The sequence below is a fragment of the Heterocephalus glaber genome, unplaced genomic scaffold, assembly GCF_053883595.1.
Source record: "Heterocephalus glaber isolate CG9 unplaced genomic scaffold, H.glaber_assembly_v1.0 deba00001532, whole genome shotgun sequence".
NCBI classification, from domain to species: domain Eukaryota; kingdom Metazoa; phylum Chordata; class Mammalia; order Rodentia; family Bathyergidae; genus Heterocephalus; species Heterocephalus glaber.
Genome location: NW_028258330.1, coordinates 20,516,334 through 20,537,051, shown reverse-complemented (window position 1 = coordinate 20,537,051; position 20,718 = coordinate 20,516,334). Strand labels below are relative to the sequence as shown.

Genomic DNA, 20,718 nt, shown 5'->3' with positions numbered 1-20,718 from the left:
GGTCTTCAGCAAGTGGCTTCCATCTTGAAGGTCACCTGATGGTCCTGGATGGCTTCTGGAGCTTTAGGTATTTCATCCTCATCCCAAATAGCTGCAAAAAGGGAGGGACATGGGACCCAACCCCTTTTTTTAAGGAAACTTCCCTTAAGACACAAAACACACATCCACATGTACCTTGTTGGCTAGAACTTAGTTACATGGCTGCATCTAGTACCAAGGAGGCTTAGAAGCAAAGGAGGCAATGGTCTCTTGGTATTAAGATCAAAGGGATGGTGGACAACTAGATATTCTGTCACATCAAGAGACCTTCTGGCTCATTCTGATAAAGGTTAGCTACTACTATTTTTAATAATGGCCCTGCAGATCTAGTTTGGTTTTTTTTTTAAGGGAGAAGAAAAAAATACATAAATTAGCTTTTCCTTCTAGCCAGAGAGGAATCAGGGTGACTTTATCAGGGCTGGAACAATCTCTGAGTTAGAATCCTAGGTCTGCCACTTCTTGTGTGATCCTGGGAAATTTACTTAACCTTTCTGGACTCCATAGTTTTCCTACGATGGAGAAGATGATGAGAATACCATCACAGAATGATTAAATGGATAATAGTTAAATGGTTCCATGTGAAGTTCCTTGAACATTGAGGGAAAGGCTCTGATCTCTTCAGTGGGCCCAGAAAGCTTCTTATGTGTACTTTTCTTTCTTCCTTCCTGATCATTCACTGAATGCCCCTCTGTTGGGCATTGGGGTTCAAAGACAAAATATGTGCAAATCTATGTTCCCTAATTGTATGAATGAATATTCCCTGAGATCCCACTGTGCCATGCTCTGGTCATAGGATGCCAACACTGGAAAAGATGAGTCAGTCAGTGGAGTCAGGTATGGGAAATATAGAGGCCAGATCCCGAGAACTTTTGTTCCAGGAAAATGGATGTAAAGGACACAGAGACCAGACACAGTGAATCTGGTCCCCACTTGTGGGTGGGATGCGGCTTATAGGTATGTGTGTTCATAATTCTGGACAGCAGCTGAGCCAGACCTGGAGATGGACCCTGGGAGAAGAGACCACCCAATTCTAGCATAAAAAAGTAGAACTATATTTTCCTGGGTCATCAAAGGAACAGTAATCTGGGAACAAAAAAAGCCATGGATGCCTGCAGAGTTGGGCCAGTTGCCTACACCCTGGAACCTAGCTAGTTCTCCGCTTTCAGGGACCCAAACTTGCTTCCCAGGACTCTTTCAATGAGACCCTCAGACACAGCCCCACCCCGAGTCCTGCCAGCCAGCTTTGGAGAGCAGTTAAAATCACAAGCCCTGTCCATCTGGGTCAGTTATTTATTTATTTCATCTCAGTTCCAAGAGCATCTTCAATATGTACTTTGTGGTAAGCAGCAGAAAACCTTTAAGTATTCCTTTAAATTGAGCATGATTGTAAACTTTCACTGAAGGACACTGGAAGGACATTGCAGAAGGAAAAGGTGGTGGTGAGGTCTGCAGTGGATCTTACCCAAACCGTGGGCCCAGACCATGATCCGTCTGTAACCTTACCACCCAGTAGTATTCTTTGTACAGTTCTCTTGAAACCAGCATCTCCCTGTGGCCTTCACATAGTTGCCGGTGACCTGGAGTCTCATGTACCTATAGTGCTTCCTTCAACAAGCCCATAAGTGGCTCAGGTCATTTGAGGGTCTCCTGTCTCCACCAGTGCCCATGTTCTGCTGCATGCTCATGACACTGTATGCTCATGACACTGGTTGCTGAAGGCCTGATCTCTCACCCACACTCTGGATGGCTGCTTACTGTTTGTCACCAAGCAGCTCCAGACCACTCTCAGCTTGACTAAACCATCCAACTTTTCTGCTATCTAGTGACTGAACCTATGCCTTTTCCAGTGAGGTTTGAATCCCTTCCAAGTTTGTCCTTCCTCAAGCATTTATGGAAAAAAACTGCAATATCATTCCTTTCATGTGGTGGGGGTGGGGGTGGGGGGTGGTACTGGAGTTTAAACAGGGGTGCTCTACCCTGTTCTACACCCTAGCTCTTTTTATCTTTATCTTTATCTTTTTACCTTTTTTGTCTCAAGGCTGGCCTTGAACTTTTGCCTCAGCCTCTCAACTACCTGAGATTATAGGCTCACACCACTGTCTTGCTTACTTTTCTCATTGCTGAGACAAAATACCCAACACCCAAAATTAACGGAGAAAAGGTTTATTGTACCTCACAGTTTGAAGAGGTTTCAGTTCATAGTTGGCTGGCTCCAAGGCAAGGTAGCATGGCAGAGAGGCATCATAGAAGAGAAACAGTTCATGGCAGGCAGAAGGCAGCAAACAAAGCAAGCAACAACCAGCAACCTTCTTTTGTCCCTTATATCCTATCCAAGCAGGTGGGTAGCACTCACATCCAGGTTGGGGGAGCCTTAGTCCTAACATTGCACCATGAATCAATCCCAGCATCACATCCTTGATCCCAGCATCACACACCCTAAATCCAGCCATCTCCACAAAGCCCCACCTATGATCACATGAGGCTTTGGGTGGGGGACACATCTATATACAAGCCATAACACCCCACCAGGCATGACTAACATCATATATAATGACAAAAGACTTTTCCTCTAACATCAGGAAAAAGACAGGCTATCCACTCTTTCCATTTAACTCTGTGCTAGAGTTTCTAGCTAACACAATCAGGCAAGAAATGAAAGTAATGAGATAGAAGTAAAATTGCCTTTATTTACAGATGACATAATCATTGATGTAGAATCCCATAGAATCTACAAAAGCAACTACTAGAATTGAGTTTAGCAAGGTTGCTGGATAGAAGATCAATATACAAAATCATTATGTAATATATCCTAACAAGGATTAATTGTGAATTGAAATACTGGAAACAAAATAACAGCACTCACAATATTATCAAAAATATGAACTACATATGCATGAATCAGGCAAAAGGTATGAAAAATCTGAAGTGTGAACACTATAAAACATTTCTGTAAGAAAATTTACTTGTAATTCCAAAGTTAACAACATGGCACTGTTGTAGTCATTCATGGACATGTGCAGGGCAGAAAAAAAATTTGAGTAGCCTGATACACACATTCCCAGCTAATATCAAAGAAGGCAACCCTTTACCTTCTCATTTGAGCTCTCATACCATAAAAAAAAGTCCCTTTCATAGTCTTTAGAGCTACAGTTTTTACATTTGTGCCTTTTATTGGTTGTTTTAAACTGACCCCCAAGCTGGGCTTGGTGACACACCTGTAATCTCAGCACTTGGAAGGCTGAGGTAAGAGGATCATTGCAAGTTCAAGGCAAGCCTGGGCTACAAAGTGAGTTCAAGGCCAGCCTGGATTACATAGCAAAACCCTGTCTCAACCCCAAATAAATAAGTCCCCAAGCATGGTTCTGAAGTGCTGCCTAGTACTTCTATGTGCAAGCAGGCTGCAATGAACCTTACAGAGAAAACACCCATGTTAGATAAGCTTTGTTCATGCATGAGTTATGGTGCTATTGCTTGTGAACTCAGTGTGAATGAATCACAATAGATATTACATAAAGTCTTTCAAACAGAAGCACATACAACCAAGTAATGTTGATTAGTTCATGAGAATGTTGTTATCAGAGGCTTGTAGGAACCTAACACTCTATTTACCCTAAGAACAATGGTTCAGTATTTGCTAATTCCTTGTTCATGGAGAAGTTATAGAACATAACTCCCATGAATAATGAGGAAATTCAGTACTTTAATATGGCAATTCCCTTCACCTATAATGGCCAAAACGATTCTGGAATATACCAAAATTAAAGGACTAAAACTACCCCATTTCAGGAAGTATTATGAAGCAACATTAACCAGAACAGTATGCTATTGGCATAAAGGTACATATCAAGATCAATAGAGCAGAAGATAGTATCCAAAAATAGACCCACATATATTTGGTTGACTGAGTTTTAATAAAGTTAGAAAACCAATGGGGTGGGAAAAGGATAGCCTTTTAACAAACAGTGTCAGCACAACCAGATAATGATAGGAAAAGAACTTCAATCTCTCTCTTTATGCAAAAATTAAATCAATAATAGACTGTAGGGGCTGGGGATTTAGCTCAGTGGTTCCGCTGCCTGCCTCGAAAGTGCAAGATCCCAAGTTCGATCCCTGGTACCAAAGGAAAAAAAAAAAAGAAATGATAGACTGTAGACCGAAATATAAAGCCCCAAATGATAAAAGTTCTAGGGGTTCGCTGCCTGCTGCGCAAGCACAAGGACCGGAGTTCGATCCCCGGTACCAAAAAAAAAAAAAAAAGTTCTAGGGGAAAATCTTTGTGGCCTGAGATTAAGCAAATATATCTTAGATATGATATCAAAAGCACAATTTATAAAAAGAATAAATGGATGTATTGAATCACATCAAAATTTAAATTTCTGTTCCTCAAGAGACATTATAAGAATGAAGAGATAAAACAGACAGAAAAAATTCCTTGTCAAGAATATAGATAATAAACACTTGTATCTAGAATACAAAGCACTCTAAAAATTGAGTTATAAGCACTCCCTCTCCCAAATCGGCAAGAGATTTGTTTTTTTGTTTTGTTTTTTTAGTACTGGGGATTGAACTTGGGTCCTTGCGCTTGAGCAGCAGGTGGCAAAACCACTGAGCTAAATCCCCGGCCCAAGAGATTTGAATAGACATGTTACCAAGGAACACAAACACATAAAAAATATGCCCGCACCATTTGTTTGCCTTTAAGAAAAATTACATTTAAACATTTTAAAATTTAAATCTGAAAATTAAATCCCCAGTAAGATACTACTACACACTTAATACAGTGGTTAAAACATAAAAGACTGACCATGCCAGTGCTGGGAAATATATGGAGGAACTGGAACTTATACCTTGCTAGTAGGGAAGAAAATGGTATTACCACTTTGGAAATATGTAGTCAATTTCTTAAAACTCAATCCAGACATTCTACCTCTAGGTATTCAACCCAGAAAGAAGGAAGTCTCTCCCTACAAAGACCTATACTGATGTTCAGAGCAGCTTTATTTGTTTTGGGTTTTTTTTTGGTACCTGGGATCGAACTTGGCTCCTTGAGCTTGCAAAGCAGGTGACGAAACCACTGAGCTAAATCCCTGGCCCCCAGAGCAGCTTTATTTGTGATAGCCCCAAATTAGCAACAATGCAAATGTCATTCAGCAAATCAACACATGAAAAAAGACATTGAGGAATATCCATACAATGGAACAAAGGATATACACAATAACACAAAATAACATGGAAGCAACTATGCTGCGTGAAAGAAACTAGATTAAAAAAGTACTAACTATGATTCTATTTCTGTAAAACTCTAGAAAATGCAGACTAATCTACAGAATCTGAAGGAAGATCAGTGTTTGCTTGAGGGTAGTGAAGGGCTGGAGAGAGGATTTCCGGGACACATGTGGAGACCTTGCCTGTGATGGATATGTTCCCTCTCCCAAATACAGTGATGGCTTCATGGGTATGTAATAATACAAAACTTATTAAGTTATACACTTCACATATGGGCACTTTGTTGTATATCAGCTGTACCGCATCAAAATTTTTTTTCTTTTTAAGGAAAGGGGGGTTTAAAGTCAGTTTAAAGGACTCCTCTAAGCCAATTTGGAACAATTTGAACATCAAATAGGAACAGTGATAATGGGTCTGTAACACATTGGGTAATAATAATTTAAAAATCTGTAAGTGTATGGTAGTACTCCAAAAAGGAGGCTGGAGGAGGAAGGAGAGAGGGAAAAACTTTACAGAATTGTGTAGGAAGAAAAGTAAAATTAGTAAAATATCTTTTTCAGTCACCAGTGCAATAATTGATTCAGACAAGGTATCAACAGCTGCTAAAATCATTCTGTGAAAACTTACAAGGGAGCAAAATATTCGTGTCTCAAATATTATAATCCATCACACAGATGAATTGTTATTTACAAAAGGAGTCCACTTTATAATGGGTGCACTTTAATCAGATGATCACATGTAACATCTCCAGTAGTAAGATGAATTGGCACAGCGCCCTCCTTATATAACAGGGGGAAGAGTGCAATGTCACCTCTTTGAGGTTACTGCCCAGAATGTTTAGCCAGAATCTAATCATGAGAAAACAATTAGGTATGCCCAAATTGAGGGGCATTTTACAAGACAACTGGACTGTCTCTCTTTAAAATGTTAATGTCATAGAAGAAAACAAAGGTAGGAGGATGGTGCAGTGGGACCTAGCCATTCTGGATCGGGCACTGAACCAATCAAGAAGTCTCATCCTTGGTAGAAACAGTAAAAATCAATCCTCACCTGAATACAGTAAAAATAAAATAGTATCAGGCACGTTATCAAGACATTTGGGGGAGTCTGGGCTAAATGATGATAGTGTTGTCACAATGGTTTAATGATTTCAGTATTTGGTATTTTTGTTGTATAGAAGATTGTCCTTGGTTGGATTTATATAATTGTATTTTGGGGTGAAGTGTTACATAGACCTGTACCTCTTATGTCTGTCTGTCTTCTGTCTGTCTGGAGGGAAAGGGAGAGAAGGAAGTACAAATGTGGCAAAATGCTAACAACTGGAGAGCCTCAGTGGCAGTCATGTGGGTCTTCACTGTATGATATTTTAACTTCTTGGTCAATATGAAAATACTCAAATGAAGCCAGTTGTAGTGGCATGCACCAGTAATCCCAGTACTCAAGAGGCTGAAGCAGAAGAATTGCCTTGAGTTTGAGGCCAGCCTGGGCTACATACTGAGACTCTATCTCAAACAACAATAGCAACAAAAAGAAAAACTTAAATGAAAAGTTGGAGGGAGCCAGGACCTTTGCCTGCCAGGCAGTGCCTGGGCCCCTTCTACCCTGAAACTTCCTCCCCACAGGCTGCCTGGCCATGTAGCCTGGGACAGTGAGGACAGAAGGTATCTCCTCCTGCCTGCTGACCTCCTGCCTCTTGCCTCCTAGAACTGCCTGCAAGGGATCTCAGAAAGGAGCAGCAGGCAAGGTTTGAGGAGTGGGAACACAGCAGAGCAGTCATCAGCCTGGCAGGCTGCAGATATGCCGACACCCTGCTGTGGCCTCAAGAAGTACTGGGGCTCCCACTATGTGTCTTGAGAGACACAACCACCACACTGTGCACATGGACTGGCCACACTTGCCTTTCCATCTGTTTGCTGACACCTTGCATCCCTCCCACGGAGGGTGAAGCAGAAGTCCCAACCATGAAGACAAAAGCCTTCGTCCACTGCCCCTTCCTACTCATCTATGGTCCTGTCCTCACACCATCCCAGCCCCACCAGCTTTTGCCTTATTTTGAGGCCACACACTCCACCTCCAGCCTTTGCACCTATCCCTGCTCTCAAAATGCTTCTCCTGTCCCTGTCCCAATGTCCAACAGCCCACACCCTCCTCTCCTCCTTACTGCTTGGTTTTCACTTCCTCCAAAGCACACATCACCCACCACCTCTTATACCACCTATGCCACATGTCTTTCCCACTTTTCCAGTGCCCTTACACTTACAGATGTTTCAGTACACTTACAGATTTTTAAATTATTATTACTCAGTGTGTTACTGTCATTTCTGTCGTCCTCTTCTGCCATTCCCAGCTACATAGTAGGTGCTCAATGAAGAACTCTTAAGTGAATGGCTCCAAAGCCAGATTTCTGCTTTCCTGTGGACAGTGGTGTGTGAATGCATGTGAGTGCTGGTATGTGTGCATGTGTGCATGTGCATGTGTGCATACTGGGGCAGGCTGAGAAGCATCTGGTCATCTGGGTCATCCTCCCGAGACTCATTTCCTGGGGAGAAGCAGAGTGCTGGGTGGATGCCACTTGCAGCATCAGCATATTACATAACTTGCCACCAAGGGCGAGAGGGGCCAGCAGGCCTTTACTCTGCATTTGTCCTGAGAAATTTGCCCTGGCCACATCCAGGCTGCTAGCAGCTCTTCAGCTTTGTGCTCCCTAATTGCCCTGACAGGGCCCACCACCTATTCATCTAGCTCACTGACTCTGAAAGAGGCAGCAGGGATGGTATTTGAGGGCTGGGAGGAGCCAGTCCCTAGAATGTCTCTAATGCTATGACCCCAAAGCCTCAGCCCCACTTAGGTACTGGGGACCCTGTAGGGATCCTCACCTGTCCACCTGCCTGCTGTGGCTACACACTGTGGCCCCAGGTGCTGCCTTGAGGCACTGCCTACCTGCCCTCTGGCCTTTCCTGCTTGAGGACTCACTACACAGCCATCTCAGACTCCCCCACCCACAGGGTAACTAAGGGCAGACCATCCTCTCTCTATCAGGAAATCATACTAGTGATCGGCCCCAGCATTATGGAGAAGCTGTGCACAACAGGAGCTGGCCTCCTGCACCAAGGTCCACAATTGCCACAGTCACAGTCATGTGGGGTCAACTCTGAGCCATGCCCATGCCCATGCCAAATGCTGAGGACCTGGAATCACCATTCCTTCAGCTTCTGCTCTGTTAGCACCTAGAATTCAGGGCAGGGAGGCAAATGTGAATAAATGAAAGTACACCAGGCAGTGAGAACTAAAAGGACAGGGCTGGGGATTTAGCTCAGTGGTTCTGCCGCCTGCCTCGAAAGCACAAGGACCCGAGTTTGATTCCCAGTACCAGTAAGTAAGTAAGTAAGTAAGTAAATAAATAAATAAATAAGAGGCAACCTTCTATTGCCCGCAGAATGAGAACGTCAAGGACAGAGCAGTCAGGATTATGGGGTAAAGTGGGCCTGGAGTCAGGGTGGCTTCTGTGCAGAGGCAGTCTTTGAGCAGGGACCGGGAGAAAGTGGATGTGAGCCTGGCAGTGGCTGGGGAGGGGAGCAGCAATTCAAAGGCCCTGAGAGGAAGGTCTGGGTTGGCCTGGGGGAGAAAAGGGGGAGGTGACATCAGAGACGGCAAGTCATGCAAGTTGTAGACCACTGTGACTCTTTGTCTCTTCCTCCAAGTGCCTGGGCTAGGCTGTGGAAGGTTTTGAGTGGAGTGACGAGATCTGGCTTTTATTTTCCAAGGGCCCCTCAGCTTCTGCGTTAGAGATAGATTTGAGGTGAAGACCACTGGAGAAGTGGAGAGGTGGGCTGGGTGGCCAGCCCTGTAACCTTCAGAGAGTTGGTGGCTGTTGGGTCAGCTGGTAGGGGCCACAGAAGGAGAAGTGGCCAGAGATTAGAGAGGGGAAGGAGGGATCACCAGACCAGCTAGCAGATTGGCCATAGGGAGAGGGGAGTGGCTGACTCTTAGCTCCTTCTCTGGGTCACGGGCACATCTCCTGGACACACCTCATATCACTATGGCACCCCCAAAAGGCATGTCATTGTCCTCATTTTAGACATAGAAGCTCAGTGATGGAAGATGATGTGGACCAAGGGAGGCTAGCTCAGTTGGGAACCATCTCTACCTTTCTCAGACACAGAGAGACAGAGAGAGAGGAAGACAGAGAGAGAGACTGCTTCATGGAGAGATTGTGGCCCAGACCAGGGCTCCCCTCTATCCGCAGCAGGATTTTGGCTCTTCCACCTGGTGGCACAGCAAGATGGCTTCCCAACACTTCCCCATCCCATCACAGCACCAGTGACACTCCAGGCCTTTTACCCACCTGTGCCTCACCCCCTACCCAAGGGTGCCCATCTCTCCACTCATGCAACCCAGGTCACTCAACCCAGCAGGGTGATAGTGGAGCTACCTCTCTTCTGCCCTCACCCTCCTTCCTACTCCTCCCTCATCACCTGGTGGCAAGGACACCCTGTGTGCCCCCACACATTTGGCAGCCACTAACTTATCACCCCTGGCATTGACTCTGTGAGGGAGGCATTGTGAGTAACAGCTAACCCCACTGTACAAGTGAGTAAACCAAGATGCAAAGCCATGAAGTCAGCCAGCTGGCGAGTGGCAGAGTTGGGGTTTGAACCTGGGCCACCTCCTCCAGAGCCAAACCCTCCACTCAGCAGAGAAAGTGCTGGACCAGTTCCCTGGTCCTTTGGAACTGTCCATCACAATACTGTTACACGCATCCAATTCTCTCATGTGTTGTTCCTGTTTCTATGCTGCAGACAGAAAGCTGAGGCCAGAGCAGTTGAATCTTTAGCTGATTTCACACAAAGAGAAAATGACAGAACAAAGATCAGGCTTGGGTTTCTGCTGCCAGAACACAGGTGCAGCAGACCTGGAGGAAGAGAGTGCCTTTAATGCCTCTTCTCTGCAACCACAAGTGTGTATTTGGGACAGGGGAAGGACAAGACACAGGCTGACAGCAGACCAGGCAGAGGAGGAGAAACCAAATCCAAGGCTTATTCTACACTTCAGTCTGCTTCTGGATGCAGAAAGCAGTTCATTATCCATACAGCCACTGTATCCACCACCTGAAATGTCGATAGCTGAGGTAATTGAGGGCCTCAGTCTGGCTTCTCAGTCCCTGAAAAGAATTTTCAGGTAGATTTCAGCCAGGAGCGCTAGATTCTACTTAGAATGTAAAATGCATCTGTGAAGTGTTTTCTCTGAAGTGGGAATAGGTAATTGATTTTTTAAAGAAGGCAACCTTTCTGGGCACGGGAAAGCGCTTTCAGGTCCCTGTCTTATTTTTCTGTGCATAAAGGCAATTATCCCAGGTCAGCACTCCGCACAGGAAATGGAACTCACTAATTCTGCACAACAAATGTTTCACTGTTACATTTTCCTTATTTCAAGAGAGATTATTGGATCACCTTGTTGTACATCTGAGAGAAAAACCAAGGCCTGCGTTAAACAGTAGACTAAGGTTAGAGAAGCCACAGGGTTTGGAAAATCTCCGCTCTGCCTCTGTCTTCCAGAGAGGAAATTTTCATTCCAGAGAGGGAATGCAGAGAGGCATTTTCATTCTCCATGCCTTAGTTTCCCACACGAGCAATAGTGATCATCACAACACCTACCTCTAACAGTCCCTGGCACATTGGCTGCTGGTGAATGGTGACAATGATCACACATTGTTCCCCATCAGTGCCCTTTGATGGTGTCTTCCCATCCTGACTCCCATGTGACTTGCTTTGGCCAATGGTAACAATAGAACAGTGGCTTGGGAAATATCTGGTTGTTCTTTGACATTGAGACCCCATAAAAGACCCATAACTGGCCTGTGGCACTGTGAGAGGTTACAGGAGCCAGAAGTGAGCCCTCCTGGTGGACCAGACAGATAAAGGAAGCCATCCTGGACCAGCCAGTCTCAGGAAAACTGGTTCAGACCAGAACTTCCCAACAGGAATCTAGAACTGTTTGAAATAATTGTGTGATATTTTAACCCATTAAGATTTAGGGGTGTTTTGTTCCACACAGTAGCTAACTGACATATCACCTCTCATTATTAGATTCTTGGGTACTTGGATAAAAACAGAATTTGAGAGATTACTGGGAATCCTGAAATTGAGGCCTTGGTCATATGAATGTAGGAGAATCAGGGCCTGAGGAAAGGATACACACATGGTGGTGACACAGCATGAAGCCTCTGGAGCCTGTCTCAGTTCCAGAGCTCCTCTGCTGCTTACCAGCAAGTTCTTCTTTCTCAGAGCCTGACATTAGCCTTCTGTAAATGGGCTGCAGCTACACCTATGTTCTGGATTTACTGTGCAGGCTAAACGAAGTGATGTGTGTGCAGCAATTGGAATGGTACCTTATACTCCAAAAGAGCTCAATAAATGTTGGTTGGTACTATGACAAGGAGGCATTTAGGTTTTATGAGCTACTGCAAAGTCCATTTAGGAGCTGGTGACAGGGAGGAGCCCCATGCATATTACCCTACTCTCCACCCCAGGTGACGAACAGTGGGGACCCACTGGGGGAACAGGCAGGAGCTTCAGCTTCCAGTGCTCGCTGTGTGCCTTGGGCTCCCCTCTGTGAGCCTCAGTGTTCACACTGGTCCAATTAAGGGACTGGATGTATCAGTAACTCTCCAAAGACATTTTAGCCTTTCTTCCTTGATGAGACCCAAATACAGTGGCTGAGAGTGGAAAAGTACCAGAGCCCCACTTATAGCTCAGCATCTCTTTCACCTCTCTTCTGAGGCCTCTGAGACACTTCTGTAGATATTCAAGGTTCCAAGGAGTCCCATTTGCTAACCACAAGGGCACATAAAGGATGTGACGGTTGTCTTAGAATAGACAGATGTGGCTAGAATCCTAGCTTTGCTTGCCGTGTGATCTTGGGTTGGTCACTTGACCTCTCTGAGTTGTCTATATTATCTCTTCAGTGGAGATAGGAAGTAGGAGATAAATCTCGGTTCTAACCCATGCTCCATCACTGACTTGGTCTGTATCCCTTTTCTGGGTCCCAACTCTGGTGACAAATTCAGATTCCTCATGCCAGCCTGTGCTGGGTCTAATCTTCAGGGCCATGGCAATTTGTGGAGTCCCCAGCTCTCAACCTGCCTCCTCCTCCCACCTGGCTTAATTAAGGTGAGGAATCTAGGAGGAACTGCCAGCCCCACACCCAGAAATAGGACAATTGGTGGGCGGCTGACCTTGGAGTCCAGGGCCTGAGCTGAGGCCTGTTGCCTGCCAGCAACCATCACACACTGTGAGTGGCAAGTGCTCCCTTGGAGGCCACACTGCCAGCCCAGCCCACAACTGTCTGGGGGCTAGAGAGGTTACTAGAATGTCCGTGAGGCTTAGAAGCAAAGCTTCTGTCTTCAGGGACATTTACATATGGTCCCCTCACCTCTAGCCTTCTAGTACCTACTAGAAGAGCCCACTACTGTGCAAGTAACATCTTAATCCTGACCAGAACTCTGCAGTTAGCCCTGCCTCATCCTCCTATACAGGAAAGAAAGCTGAGACCCATCCTAGAGAGGTCTCTTCCCCAGGATCTGCAGTGTAGCTACTTGACTGGCTGGCAGAGGGTGGAGATCCATAGATCCTAAGTGGAGGTCACAGTGGGTTTGATTAGAGAGGAAGAAACTGAGAAGAGCTTTGTGGCCGGACACCCCCAGTCCCAGGAATGTCCGGTCTAGTGTTCCACTGTATCTGAGGTAGCCATCCCCAGAGATGAAGTGGTCAAAACCCTGGGCAGCTGGGGTGGCTCCAGGGCAGGCCCCTTAGTGGTCCCACTCAGGATTACGGACCCACCCTGGCCCAGCCACATTAGCTCTTGCCTGGACCATTGCAATACCCTCCTCACTGTCCCCACCCAATGCTGAAACTTTCCCAACTCAGCAGCCAGAGATGTTCTGAAAGCACCAAGCCTCAGGATTTGAACCTCTTTCTCCAGACCAGACCACATCCATGACTTCCTTGGCCAACTCAGCTCAGACCCAAAATCTTGGCCTTCAGAATCTCAGACAAAGCCCCCAACTGGGTGTTGCACACACCTCAGGCCCAAGCATCCACATCTCTGCTTGCCATTTGTGGGACCTTCATAAATAAGCCCCCCTTTCTGTGTGTTATAAGGATGCCTATCTTTAGCTTATCATTGTCCTTAGACTTAGAGAGGTTAATGAACTTACCTGAGCTAGTACAGGTAATAAGGCTAGAGCTGAGATTCAAGATCACTCTTTCCAGTTACCTATTGCTGATAACAAACCAGCCCACCTCATAGTGTGTCCATACAGATGTGCTTACCACATACATGAGACTACGGGTTGCCAGGGTACAGCGGAGACAGCTCATTTCTTCTTCCGTCAGCATGAGTTGGGCCTGGAATCTTCCAAAGCTTCATCCACCCACATGTTGGGTGGCTAGAGCTAGATATCAGCTGAGAACTCAGCTGAATGCTCTCCACAGGGTCTGGGTTTCTTCACAATATGGCGCCTGGCTTCCAAGAGCAAGAGTCCTGAGAGTCAGTCTCCAGCGTCCATGTTCTTCCTTCATGAAGGGATGAATGAGTGAAGAGTAAAGCATGAGGGAGGGAGCTTCCCAGGACTGAATGGCCTCTGGAGAGGAGCCAGTGGAATGCTCTGCTCCTGAGCCTCACAGGCTCCAGGGTAAGCCTGGGAAGCAGGGAGGAAGCAGCTGCTTCCAGAGCCTCTCCCCAAAGAAGAGGCCCTCAGAGATGTGAGCTGATCACACAGACCAGGGTGCTGAGCCAGGCAGAAAAAGGCCTTAAAAACACCAACCTGCTCCTGATCTAGATGTCACCTTCAAGCCAAGAACCAAGACCTCCTTTGCTTCCACTTCTCTTCCCCTTAGGGCCACCTCCAAAATGTGCTGAGTCCAGGCCCTTGCTCAGCTTGACAGTCACTCCCTGGCCCAGCCACATCAGCTCTTGCAGCCCAACCACATCAGCTCTTGCCTGGACCTTTGCAGTACCCTCCTCACTGTCCCCACTCAGAGCTGAAACTTTCCCAACTCAGCAGCCAGAGATGTTCTGAAAGCATAAATCAAATCTTATATCTTGGCTGTTTACAAATGTTTGCGGACTTCCCATCTTTAGAATTAAATTCAGACTGTTCAATCGCAAACTCCTACAAGACATCAGTGTATCCACCTTTTGGCTTCTTTTCTCCCTCTGCCTGGACAATCTTTTACACCTTTGCTTGGCTGATTCCTTCTTGTCTGGATCTCACTATCAACGTTGTTTCTTTGGAGAGAAGTTCTGGCCACTTGGTCTAAATCAGTCTCTGCCCCACCTTAGTTCTTCATCACTCTGTCACATTCTTTTATTTCTTTAGTTTCTTGCTTTTTTTTCTTTGTCTCTCCTCTACCCAGCCCCCATCTTGTGAGAGCAGGGACCGCTGTTGTTCCGTGCGGCCCTGCATCCCATGCATCTCCCCTGGGCCTCATGTGGAGTAGACAATGTACTGGGAGAGTGGAGTGAATACACTATAGACACAACATCAACCTGAGCACTCTCACTCACGTGAACTCAATCACACGCTCAGCCCCACCTCCACACTTGCAGATACGCAGACACACACTCATCCTCCTCACCTGGGGTGCACTTTCAGACTCCTAGATACACCACGGAGCTCCAAGGAGACGCTCCAGCGCCTGTAACCAGGGACGCTGCCTCCCCCTTCTGGAAAGATTGGGGAAATGCAGTCAGGACCTTGCCTGGAAACAGCTCTGTGCCTAACCTCGGTGAACCCTAACTCACCTTGCAGATACGGGCGGCCGATTCCTGCCTGCTGTCCCTTCTGGCAGGTTCTCTATATCCTTTCTGAGCTTTTTCTCCCTATGCTAACATTTTGCCTACAGTCTGGACCTTCAGATATTCTAATCAGATGTGGAAAAGGAAAGAGGGAAGAAGTGGGAAACTGTGACTTAGGCAGGTAGGGTCATTTTAGCCTTTTACCTGTCTGAGCCTCAGTTTCAGAATCAGTGTCACAAGCCTGGCACAGTTTGTGTGCAGTAATTGTGCACTCATAGGTTTAGGACAAGACATGAAAGGGCTTGAATGCCAAAACAAAGAAAAGCCCTGGGTTTTATTCTCAGTTTATGGGGAGCCACAAGATCAGAACTGAGCTGTGGAAAGATTAACCAGACCATGCACATTCATTCATTCAATGAATAATATTTTAAATGTCTTTTGCCAGGTTCTGGGAACCCAGAGACCAGATGGAGGTGCTGTTGGCCCTCATGGAGCTCACAGCCTAAAAGGGAGGGGACAGAGAGGGCATCACCCCAGGCCTAGGCAAGGTTAGTCTTTGAGTGTTGTCAGGCTCACTAAAGAAACAAAGATTCTGACCAGGTAAGCCCTGGAGGCACAGCAGAGGTGGTAGTCAGCTCAGCCAGTGATTTAAGTACAGATCCTAGGGCAGGGGCCAGCTTGATGGTCCTCAGTCCCATTTCCTCATAATGAGAGGGCAATCTAGCCAACTCAGGAGCTGCATCTGTTGATTTTTTCCCCCAGGCCCAATCAAATAAATGCAAATAGCATGCAAATATATGCAAGAGGTCCTAACTCAAGGTATATTAAATAAATGTATTATGGTCTGCCTGCTACAATTATAGTCAAACAGCATTTAGGATGTGACCAACATGAAATACTAAACTGATTTTCATATCAGACAACATAATTGCCTTGGAGACAAGATGAAGCAGAGGCCCAGAGACCCGATGGGGAGATGCACACACAAGAAGGTGTTTGTGACAGATTCACTACATTCAGGAGGTGGGATGGTGATGCATTTCACTCTCAGGAAGGGCTGGCATTTCAGCCTTTCCTTTGAGGGTACAATGGACAAGGAGTTAGATGTTCCTAGTGCCAATCCCCTCCTGGGTGACTTGGTAGCTGCTCAAATTCCAATTAGTCACTTCTCTAATTCTGTTTTCTTATCTGTGGGTCCAATGAAGACCATGGAGTTGGGCTCCTCAGACGACCTGGAGTAAGAATCCCTATAAAAGTTACCTACTGTTAAGGGTTCCCAGGAGAAGCTGGTGGGGAACAGGGAAGCAGGACTGGGAAATGAGGGAAGCAGAGCAAGGGCATATTATGGTAGGTCTCACCTTAAAGTTGTCTCATTTAAGGGAGGATGAGGGAACTACAGTAGTTATACTTCTGTAAGAGTCAGTGCCTGGAGGGAGTGAGCTGCCCATGGAGACATACACTTCCATCCAGCTCTCCTACCTACTGAGTTCAGCAGGCTAAGACCCAACCCCTGGAAGGAGCCTGGATCCCTCTCAGGCAAGCCTCTCACTTCCCTGGGTCTACACCTTTCTCAATGAGTGCGCCAACACACACATATTGTCACAAAGGTGGCAGGCACTGAGAAGTGGTGACCGCACTGGAAGTGGGGTTGTGGGGAGTGGGAACCGCTATGCACTGCAGGTAGGTGTGTGAATTGGAATAATCTCTATGGAGGCAATGTGGTAGTTTCTATCAAAATTAGAAATATACCGTCTTTCAACCCAGCTATTAATTAATTAATTGCTACAGATATAGTCACACGCTTATGAAACAACATAGTCGTCAGTTTATGCATTCCAGCGCTGTTTATAATTGTGAAGAAATTAAAACAATCTAATTGTTAAATAAATTATAAGTTGGAATATTCCACAGCAACAATACCAAATATGAAAAAGAGGAATGAGAAAGTCCTGCCTGTGCAGCTTTTGGAAGATCTCCAAGCCTTATATTTTAAGTTTTTAAAAAAATGAGTTAAAGAAGTATATATGACATTTATTTAATAAACATTTACAGGGCCGGGGATTTAGCTCAGTGGTTTCGCCACCTGCTGCACAAGTGCAAGGACTCGAGTTCAATCCCTGGTACCAAAAAAAAAATTAAATAAAAAAATAAATAAATGCTTACGTAGCCAAGTATTGTCTTGGATGCACTACAAATGTGAATTCACTAAGAATCCTAAGATAGGGATTATTATTATGTCCATTTTACAGATGAAGAAACTCAGGCATATAGGTTAACTCAACCGAGATTAGGCTGCTAGTAAATGACAGGGCCAGGATTTGAAGGTAGAGGTACACAAAATCTAAGCTTTTCATTATTAGGCTGTTTCCTCCCAGGAGCTGGAGATTACTCCTAACAAATCCTAATTCTTCCTGTCTGTCCAGTGATTGGTTTGAGATGGGCACACCACCCAACAAATGAGATGTGATGGATGTCTACTGGGCAACTTCTGAGAAAAATTTTCTTTTTCTTCTGAGAAAGATTTTCTTATTGATCAAAAGGGATATTCAGAGAAAAATGTGGTTTGCTACCAGAAGTCACAATGAAGCTGTCCCTGGAGCAGCCACCCAGTGACTGAAGACAGGTCCACATACTGAGGATGGAGGAGTAATAACCTGGGTCCCTATAAAGTCAGTGAGCCACTGAACAAACCCCAGGCTTCTAGTTAGATGAGATCATGAGCATCTTTACTGCATAAGGCAGTGGTATCTAACAGGAGAGGGAATTAGCATCACCTGTTTAAAAACAGATGGCCAGACTCCACCCACACAGATTCTCTTTGGGTAGGCAAAGCCAAAAACTTGCATTTGTACCAAGTTCCCATGTGATGCTGATGCTGGCTAGTCCAGGGACTACACTTTGAGAACTCCTGGATCTAAAGCATTTTTACTTAGGGTGCTATGACAGCAAGAAGTCACATACATGTGGCCGCAGAAATTTGCAGTTCAGACCACATGAACAGAGAAGAGCTAACAATGATTTTAAAAGATGAAAGTAAGTTTATTATAAAGGTACAGCAGATATGAGCATAGTCAAATAATACATTACTGCACAGCAAGGCAAGGGACAGCACTAAAGATAAAGAGGATTCTCTGGTGAAGGATCTTGCATGAGATGGAGCCTGTGGCAGATAAGGGGAATAATGCCTCACCACATGCAGTTTCTCAGTCCCTTAAGTACTGTGTTCAGACAGTAGTGACTTGGTGCCAACAGGCCTGAAAGGCTGGAAGGGACCATTCCCAGGCTTGGCTAGGGTCTAGGAGTGATGAGTCCTTCGTGTAGCAATAGTTATCTCTATACACTCCTTTCCCAGAAGGTAGCCAGCCTCCCTGCAGAAAGGCATGCAGCCAAGGGCAGTTGAGTGAACACGCACATTCCAGATGACTCTTTTCTAACCTAACCCTCTAGGGGATAGATCCTTGTTCCTTAAAGCTAAAAGCATCCTGAGGTATCCTGTGACCTTGTGTTGTATGCTTCTCAAATCTACTTGTTAGCCGAGCATGGTGGTGCATGCCTGTAGTCCCAGTACCCAAAAGGCTGTGGCAGGAGAATCTCAAGTTTGAGGCCAACTTGGGCTATATAGCAAGTTCAAGGACAGCTTGGACTACACAGAGAGACCCTGTCTCAAACAAAAACATTCTCTGGGTAATGGGAGGCCAGGGGTCATAGGTCATAGCATCAGACCAGGCTGAGATGTCTTTCAAGAACCTAGGAGCAGACCAGGTGTTTAGCTCAGTGGTACTGCCACCTGCCTCACAAGCACAAAGATCCTGAGTTCTATCCTGGGTACCAAAAAAAAAAAAAAAAAAAAAGAATCTAGGAGCCTCCATCTATCCCTCTTTGTGACCTTGAGCAGTTTGATTCTTTCCTGTAGGGTGCGTTTCTCCATCAGTCATGGAAAGGATGTTGGATGAGACCACAGCTAACTGTCCTTCTGGTTCTGCACTGTGTATCCCAGGGCTCTCTGGAACAGAACAGTCTGACCTTGGTGATACTGTCAGTGTTGAGTTAGGTCCCCTTCATCACTCCTCTCCTGCCTTTCCCACAATTTTTGGAAGCTTCAGCTCCTGAAGAATTGGGTGCTGGGGGCAGAGTCTGGCTCCACCGTCATTTTTAACATATTAAAGTTCCAGGCAGAAAACTCATTTGGAGCCTGTGTTTGTGCTGAGAGAAGGGACGCCACAGCCAAGTCTCATACCTCAGTGGTTCATCTCTCTTGCTGGAGCCAGGATGCCACCCCAGCCAGCACCAGAGGGGAACTATGCCCAGGCCTCGGAGCCACTCTCCAGGAGTTCTGAATATGAAGGTGCCGGGTAAACATAGAAACAGACATTGGCACAATATCTCTCTTTCTATTCAATCAGTCATTGAATGTCGACTTCTACCTCCTCAGAGTCATTAAAATCTGCCAGGTTCTCCCTGTCTCTTTGCCCTTGATTCTTGGAACAAATAGTGTCTGTGTCCAGCCTTGCCCCCATGGCCTCCTGTCCCACCATTAACACCTGCAATGGCCTTTGGATAAAGTCTAAATTCTTGAGCATGGGAAATGCACAAGGCCATTCACAGACTGGCTCTTGCCACCTCTGGCATCCATGTGCCCTCTACATTCCAGCTGGACCAAAGTGTTGTATTCTGGAACATTCTGGTCTCTCTCACACCTCTGAACCTTTGCGCATGCTGTGTTCCCTGCCTGGAACCCAACATTTTGCACCCTCCCTCCAACCATGCAGCCTCCCTGGTCTCAGTGTAGATTTCATTCCAGGAAGGGCCAGATGTAGGCCTTGTGTGATATCAAAGTGTAGAGAGTTCATTCAAAGTTGAGTAAGGATCACAAGACAACAACAGCAAAGCATTAAACCAGGTTTAGGGCCCTTACAAGGGGCACAGGTTGCATACTCCTGAAGCCAACCCTGCTCCAGGAGTCAGCCTGGTGTCTGTACCCAAGGTCTCCTCTGTGCCCCACATGTGGCCTGTGTGTCCCTACATCAACTCTGATCACCTGAAGTGTATGGTCTGCTTTTCTTCTCCTCCTAGACTATGGGCACGAGGGAACAGGACTCAGGTCTGTCTTATTCCAGGGGCATCCTGGATACCTGGCATAGAGCTTGGCAGATTAGGCATTCTGTAAATATTTATTGAACTGTCATTCAATGCATAAACAATGTGTTCAACAAATATTCTTCCAGAGGCTCTGATATGTCAGGCAGGATTCTAGGTGCTTGGAATACATCCATGAATCTTGTGGAGTTTACATTCTAGTAAGGGAGACACACAGCAAACATCTGAAGTTGAGTCCTGACAGAAGCAGACCCTGAGGCTAGGCTGTGAGTGCAGGTAGCCTGTTTGGGAGGAACAGGAAAGGCTGATAGGGGAGTGGGGGACTGAGATCAAGAAGGGCAAGAAGCCACACAAGGACTCAAACCGGGCAGGTTATCACTGTTACAACTGGGACTCAACTCCAGGGGCAATAGTGAGAGATTGTGATGATTAATTTTATGTGTCAATTTGACTGGCCTAAGGGATGACTGCCAGATAGGTGGCAAACATGATTTCTGGGTGTGCCTGTGAGTGTGCTTCTAGAAGAGATTAGCATTTGAATTTGTAGACTGAGTAAAA

General features: G+C 45.8%; 1 protein-coding gene and 1 long non-coding RNA gene across 3 annotated transcripts in view; one reads left to right on the top strand and one right to left on the bottom strand.

Moving 5' to 3' along the window:
• Positions 1–20,718, bottom strand: part of LOC147824686 (uncharacterized) — a 104,359-nt gene that overhangs the window by 4,489 nt on the left and 79,152 nt on the right. The gene's annotated exons all lie outside the window — the stretch shown is intronic.
• Positions 1–20,718, top strand: part of Stk35 (serine/threonine kinase 35) — an 85,658-nt gene that overhangs the window by 49,275 nt on the left and 15,665 nt on the right. The gene's annotated exons all lie outside the window — the stretch shown is intronic.